This window comes from Kogia breviceps, chromosome 16, assembly GCF_026419965.1.
Source record: "Kogia breviceps isolate mKogBre1 chromosome 16, mKogBre1 haplotype 1, whole genome shotgun sequence".
Classification (NCBI taxonomy): Eukaryota; Metazoa; Chordata; class Mammalia; order Artiodactyla; family Physeteridae; genus Kogia; species Kogia breviceps.
In genome coordinates, this window is record NC_081325.1 from 2954177 (window position 1) to 2961203 (window position 7027).

The 7027-nt window shown below is 48.6% G+C and overlaps 1 long non-coding RNA gene across 1 annotated transcript; it reads right to left on the reverse strand.

The window, feature by feature from the left end:
- Positions 1-568: 568 nt before the first annotated feature.
- Positions 569-6979, reverse strand: LOC131743086 (uncharacterized). The gene is made up of 3 exons (XR_009331686.2): positions 6695-6979; positions 4288-4539; positions 569-677 (listed from the first exon to the last, which is right to left on the reverse strand). It is a non-coding gene; the product is annotated as an uncharacterized lncRNA (long non-coding RNA).
- Positions 6980-7027: the final 48 nt, after the last annotated feature.

Consider the following 7027-nt stretch of genomic DNA (forward strand, 5'->3'; position numbering starts at 1 on the left):
CACAGAGCTGCCCTGGAGCCTGAGGGATTAGACGTTGTCACGTTTTCAGAGATGTGTCAGTTCATGCTCCCGGGGTCGTGTGTGGGAACGTGGTCCCTAATCACGGCATCTTCTGCGGCTGCTCCCAAGATCTTTGCATCAGGCACTGTGCTTCCACTCCTCTGAAGGAGGGAAATGTAATTATTAAAAAAATTAAACCGGGCTGATGCCTTTGTAAATAGATACTACATTCACGTGGTTCAAAAAGGTAAGACATGTATATAGTGAGAATTCTCCCTCCTACCTCTTATCCCTCAGCTATACAATTTCTTTTCCTGGAGGCAACCAAAGAGATTGCATGTATTTATAGAGATATTACTTACATGTATAAATAGAAAAGCTTTCTTTTTAGGACACAAATGATGGCATAACATATACACTGTTCTGCACTGTATTTTTTTCCTTAACAATATTCTTTGGAGATTAGTTCATAGCAGTATACAAAAAGCTCCCCCCCCTTTTTTTTTCCATTTAAAAAACTGCTCAAGATTTTACCTTATGGATTTATTATAATTCATATGATCAGTCATTCATGATGGACATTCTTGATGGGCTGTTTCCAATCTTTTGCTACCACGAGTAGTGCTTCAGTGAGGAATCTTCTACACACACGATTCTGCGCATGTGCCCATAGATATCTAAGATAAATTTCCAGAAGAGATATTGTTGAGTCAAAGGATCTGGGTATTTGTAATTTTAGTAAATATTACTGAAGTGCCCTTCATAAACGCTGTCTCAATTTCATCTCCACAGGAATGTATGAAAGTGCCTGAATCCCCCAGACTCTAACACCAGTTCATATTATTTTTAATATTTGTCAAATTTATAGGTAAGAAATGGTATATCAGCACAGTTTTATTTTTTGTTACTTTTTGTTATGAATGGAGTTGAGCATATTTACTAATGTTTAAGAACCATTTGCATTTCTTTTTCTGTAAACTGACTATCCTGTTGTTAGTATTTTTCTTTTTTCTTTCAACACTTTAAATATTTCATTCCACTCTTTTCTTGCTTGCATGGTTTCTGAAGACAAGTCTGATGTAATTCTTACCCTTGTTCCTCTATAGATAGGGTATTTTTTTCCCTCTCTGGCCCTTTTCAAGATTTTCTCTTTGTCTTTGGTTGTCTACATCGTAGACATGGAATATGATATGTTGAATATGATATACAGCATAGATTTTGGGGGTATTTTTCCTACTTAGTATCTCTGAGCTTCCTAGATCTGTGGCTTAGAGTCTGTCATCAATTATGGAGATGTCTTAACTGTTATCAATTCAAATATTTCTTCTGTTTTTATTCTTTTTCTTCTTCTTCTGATCTTCCCATTATGTGTATGTTACACCTTTTGTAATTGTCCCACAGTTATTGGCTCTTCTGTTCCACTGTTCCTTTCTTTCTTTTAATCTTTGCATTTCAGCTTGAGAAATTTCTGTTAACATATATTCAGACCCCCTGGTTGTTTACTTGGCTGTGTCCAGTCTACAGATGAGTCCATCAAAGGCATTCTTCATTCAGTTAGAGTGTTTTGATGTCTAGTATTTCCTTTAGAGTCTTTCCTTTAGTCTTGATATCTCTGCTTACATTACCCATCTATTCTTGCATGCTCTCCACTTTTTCCAGTAGAGCCCTTAGCATACGGATCATGGTTATTTCAAATTCCTGGTGCGATAATTCCAAAAATCTCCGTCATATATGTATCTGTCTTAAGTCTGGTTCTGGTGCTTGCTTGTCTCTTCATACTCTGGTTTATTTGTTTTTTTAAGCTTTTAGCATGCCTTGTAATTTTTTGTTGAAAGCTAGTTTGATGTATTGGGTAAAAATTACTGAGGTAGATAGTCCTTTAGTGTGAGGTTTTATGTTTATCTGGCTAGGAGCTAGTCTGTTTTTACTGTTTGCAGTAGCTATGGTGTCAAGGGCTAAAATTTCTTCTGGTGTTCTTGTTTCTGTCTCCCCTGTTGTCTTTGGGTTTCCCTGGAGACTCCTTAAATAGGGTCTGCATCTTGCAGTTCTTTTAGCTCTAATCCCTGTTATTACACAGAAGCCCTGTGGATGTGGTGGTGAGGTGGGGACACGGAAATGTTCTGTGGTCCTATGACTAGGTCTCCGCCTTTCAGTGAGCCTGGGTCTGGTGTCTCCCTTCCCCACATTGAAGGCTGGAGTGGGCTGGAGTTGGATATTCCCCTCCCCCCAGGTGGGTTGGGTCCTGGTAAAATAGCTCCCCTTGAAGGCAGGCTTTGTTTAGGAGAACAGAGAACTCTGGGCATGTTTCAAAATGATTACTTCCTCCCTCTTCCTGAAGGAAGCAGGAATGGATTTTTTCTCAGATCTCCTCAGTGAGAACCTGATGGGGCTTCTGGAGGTAAATCTCAGGAGAGTGTGAGGACCCGTCTAAGACTGGGCCTCTTCTGGGTGTTTCAGCTTGTCCACACTGAGCTCCCAGCAATTCATCAGTTACAGTGTAAAGTATTCCTGCTGATACTGGTTCCAGCTGTGGGCTTCTGCTCCAGTAAGAATTCTCTGTATCTGTCTGTCTTATCTCTCCAGTTTCCAGACCAGCAGTTTGTCCTGTGACCTCAATTCTTTGATGGATCTAAGAAGTGTTGTTGACTTTCAGTCTGTTCAACTTTTTTCTTTTTGTGAGGAGAGGGGACCTCCAAGTTCTGCATGTCAGGCTGGAAACCAGAAGTCATATTTTTCTTACTGATTTGTAGGAGCTCTTAATATATTAGGGAAATTAGTCCTTTATCTTGATATGAGATGACCATGTTTTTCTATTCTGTCATTTATCTCTTCAATTTGTGTTTTCCCCCCCGCAGTTAAACAAGTGTTTTGTGTGTGGTTGAATTTATCATTACTCTCTTTTAGATGTTTTGATTCTGTGATACAATTACTAAGGCCTTCACAACTCAGATTGTGAAGGAATTCCGTTATTTCTTTTAGTACTTGTTATGGCTTTATTTTTTTTTTATTTAAATATTTGTTCCATTCAGGTTTTACCCTCATGTAGAGTGTGAAGAATAGGTACTACTGCTTTTTTTCTAGTTGTCTATTCAGTTGTTTCAAAACCATTTACTCAGTAGTTCATTTTTGCCCCCATTGATTATCATGTATTAAATTCCAATATGTATTTGACTCTATTTCTATAATTCCTATTCTGTGTTATTGCTTTATCTCTTTATTCATATGCTAATAGGAATAAGTCACAGGATACTACTACTCTGTTTTAATTAATACAGCTTTAAAATATTTAAAATATTGTATGGCTAGTTACCCTTTTATTTTTCTTGTCAATTTCAAACATTTTTTTTCTCAATTTAAATTTAATTTTGTATATTAACTTTAGCAATCTGTTCTTCTAATAAAAAAACACTTATTAGTGTTTTTATTATGATGATGTTAAGTGTTTTTTAGATTAATTTAGGAATGGTTGCATATTTATGAAATTGAGTTTTTCTATCTAAGAACATTGTGTGGCTTTCCATTTGTTCTTGTTTTCTTTTGTGTCCCTAGAGAGCTTTAAACACATTTATTCATATAAATCTTGCACATTTTTGTTCATTTTTTTCCCTAGCAATCTTATCTTTCTTTTCCTATTGTAAGTGTGGTCTTTATTTCTTAATTATGCATTTTAACTGGTTGTTTTATTCCTATATGTTTATTTTATGGAAACACGCTGTTTCTGAATGTTTAGAAGCATATGCGCAGTATAACAGAGAGCAGCTGGGGGTCCACACCGTGGGGCTCTGAGGTCTATGCACTGCGCCTCTTACTCAACCTTTATAAGCCAGTTTCCTCATGTGTAAAATGGGACAATAGCAGTACCTACCTTGTAAGGTAGTTTTGAGGATTAAAAAGATAAAGCACGAAAGCACTTAGTCGAACCTCTGGAGCACAGTAATCCATAGATTAATGTTGGCTACAGTGGTTCTGTCGTCTTAACCACTGAAGCTCAAACCTAGTCAGACATGGGGGTCAGACTGGGAACAGACCTGAACCTCCCAACCAGTGCTCTCAGCTACCATTCCTCAGAGCTCCCACACCAAAGCCCGCCAGTAGACGAAAGGCTGTGGGGTGGGAGGATGGGGGAAGTGGACACAGAAGGACCCTCACCTGATTGTTGTAGGAAATGAATGAAAGGGTTCTGTGGGGGTCTGCATTTGCCGGGGGGGGGGTCCAGGGAAATGAAAGGAGGAGACACAGGCTAATGAAGTAGTGGAGGTGGACAGGGCACTTTTCCCAAATGGTCACCTTGGATCTGTAGAGACTCGATAGCTTCCAGGCCGTTTCATGCCTCCTAGACCCGTCTTTGCGTCCGCTCAGCAGTTCCGCGAGGGGGGAACGGGAAATCACGGGGAGTGGGTGGGGTGGGGAAAGCCGGGTCCAGACGTGCAGACCCCTATCCAAGTGCGCGTTCCCCTCCGGATCTCTCTTCACTTCCCTTGTTACTTCTCCTATTTGGGTCTCAGTCCCAAATTATCAGCAGGAAAGACAGGTGACAAACTGGAAAAAGGAGAAACAAGAGGGATTAGTATGCTGGGAAGAGGTAGCCTAAGGGACCGTTGGGGTTCAAATCAATGATACCATTTGCGAAATACCCCCTGGGCAGCCGAAGAACCCACGGAGCTGTATTAGGAGTAGTGTTCGAATAGCTACCGGGTCTTGAGTGTCTATTGTGTGCTGCCTGTTTCATGGGCCTCTTTTCTTTTATTCCTCACGACAGTCTTCCAAGGCGGTGTCATTAAGCCAATTACACCACCTGTCTCTAGGAAGCGAGGCCTCAGTCCTCTTGGAGCTTAGCGTCTGTGTACTAACCGAAGAGTATTTGTGAGCCACGGCGGGGCTGGGCGAGACCTTGAGGGAGTCAGCCCTGGGCAGTGGGTGAGGTCCGGAGAAACGGGGTGTGCTCGGTGAAAGGAAGGATACCGTGCCTGTTACTGGAAGAGGAAAGCTCGACCCAGGGGAAGCAGGGGGGAGAAGCCCGATGGGCAAGTTCACGGGGCCAGGGAACACCACAGGCTTCCTGCAGCTGGAGTTGGAGCCGCGAGGAAACGCGGGCTAAGCAACTGCAGTGGGCGAGAGGCGCCCGAGGAGGCGGCTTCCAGCCACCAGCACCCAGCCCGCTCGCCCACGGCCGCATCGCTTTTAAAGGGACAGTCACCGGGCTGCCGAGGCTTCGGAAGCGGAAATGGTCTCTGCTCACTGGCTGACGGTCTAAATTCAGACCGAAAGAATGTGCTTGGAGACAGCTGGTGGAAACTGTCCCAGGCCTGTCTTCAGTGGACATGTCCACGAGCTGCTCGTCTGGCCCTGTCAAGCGTCTCCCTGTCTCCATCGCTCCCTCGGTCTGCCTGCCTGTCTTTCTTCATTAGGCTCTACCAAAAAGTAACCAACCCCGCGCCTTGTACCCAAGCAGTCCAGTAACGCCTGGGTGATGAATGCGAGCTACTCGGGTGCTTTATGGGAAGTGACACTTTCTCCCCAGCTTCGTGTATCTGCCACTGAGCAGTTAAGGTTAAGGCCCACCGCCGACGTGACTGCTGTGAATACCACGGGGCAGGCAGGGCTCTGGAGCTCACTAAACGCGTAGGCGAGACGCACGAGGCAGCCCCGGACGCCCCATGACCCGGGACTGCGGCAAAGGGTGTGGGAACGGAGAGGGAGGACACTGCGCCCCCTCCTTCCTCGCGGCGGGCCAAGCACACCTTCCCGCCCGGGGGGCAGGGGCAGGTCGCTCCAGGTCGCCGGCACCTCCGGCGCCCGAGAAATCTGCAAATTCATTGCTCCCTTTCATCTTCCGGCGAAAGCCTTCCGTCCCGAGTAGGGCCAGCCCCGTCCTTCGCCGCCAGCCTCGAGCTGACCGCCGAGGCGGGTCCGGCTTCTCCCCATAAAAAGGCTGCGGTTCCCTTTCCCCGCGCAGGGGTCCTAGGCTGCTTTCGACTTTGCTTCTCACTCGCACGTCCCGCGGTCTGGAGCGGTGCTCAGTCTCGGCAACTTTCACCGGCTCGCCCCGAGAGTCGGGCCCTTGCTAAGACAATGTGAACAAAGAGGAGCAGGGGCGAGCGGGGCGCGCGGGCAGGCTGGGGGCGAGCGTCGGGGCGCCGCGCTCCAGCCGGCCCCGCGGGGGTCGGGCGCAGAGAGCGCCGCGCGGCTCCCGGGCGGCTCGGGCGGCGGGTTTCTTTGTCCCGGCCCCGGGCTGGGCGCGAAGGCCGCCGGCCGCGAGCAGAACCGCGACCCGGGCTCGGGGCTCGGGCTTCCACATGCGCCCCGCGGGGCCAGAGCAGGAAGCGGCGGCCGCGACCCCGGGCGCGCCCCGCGCCGGGCTCCTCCGGTTCAGCGGCGGCTTCGGGCCGTGGGGGACTCTGGGACCTCGCCTCTCGCGTCCCCGAGGGCAGGCCCTGCTCGCCCTCGGAGCGCGGTTCGGGGTAGGGAGCCCCCGGCGCGCGCTCCTGCACCCGGACTCTCCGCAGACGCGCGCCAGGCGAGCTCGGGGACAGAGGCGGTGCTCTGGCGCCCCCCAGCCGGCCGCACCGCGGGGCGGGACCTAAACGCAGCGCCGGCCCGAGATGCCCAGGAAGCCCCGAGCCAGACCGGGAGCGCGGCCACAGCGGCCTGTGTGTGCGCGTGGGAGGGGGCTGGGCGCACACCCCCGTCTCACCTGCCGCACAGCTTGCGCCTGTGTGTCTGCAGGAGGAAGGAGAGAGGAACTGCGGTGTCCGTTCAAGCTCATTAGACCAACCCCCTTCCCTCCAACTCTCAGCTAAGTTTTATTTCATAACGCAAAGTAGCATCAGAGCCCAAGTGAAAACTAGTCTCCCGATTTCAGTCTGCACCTCCGCCACCGCATCGGGCGAGGGTTCGGTTCCCGGCTTCGACTCCGCAGGAGAGCGGCCGCCCAGGAGGCCCGAGGCTCCGGCCTCCCGCTCCCTTTGTGAGGCCCGGGCTCGGGGCGCCCCCGGTCCCGCGCTCGGGCACGCGGCGCGGGGCCTGC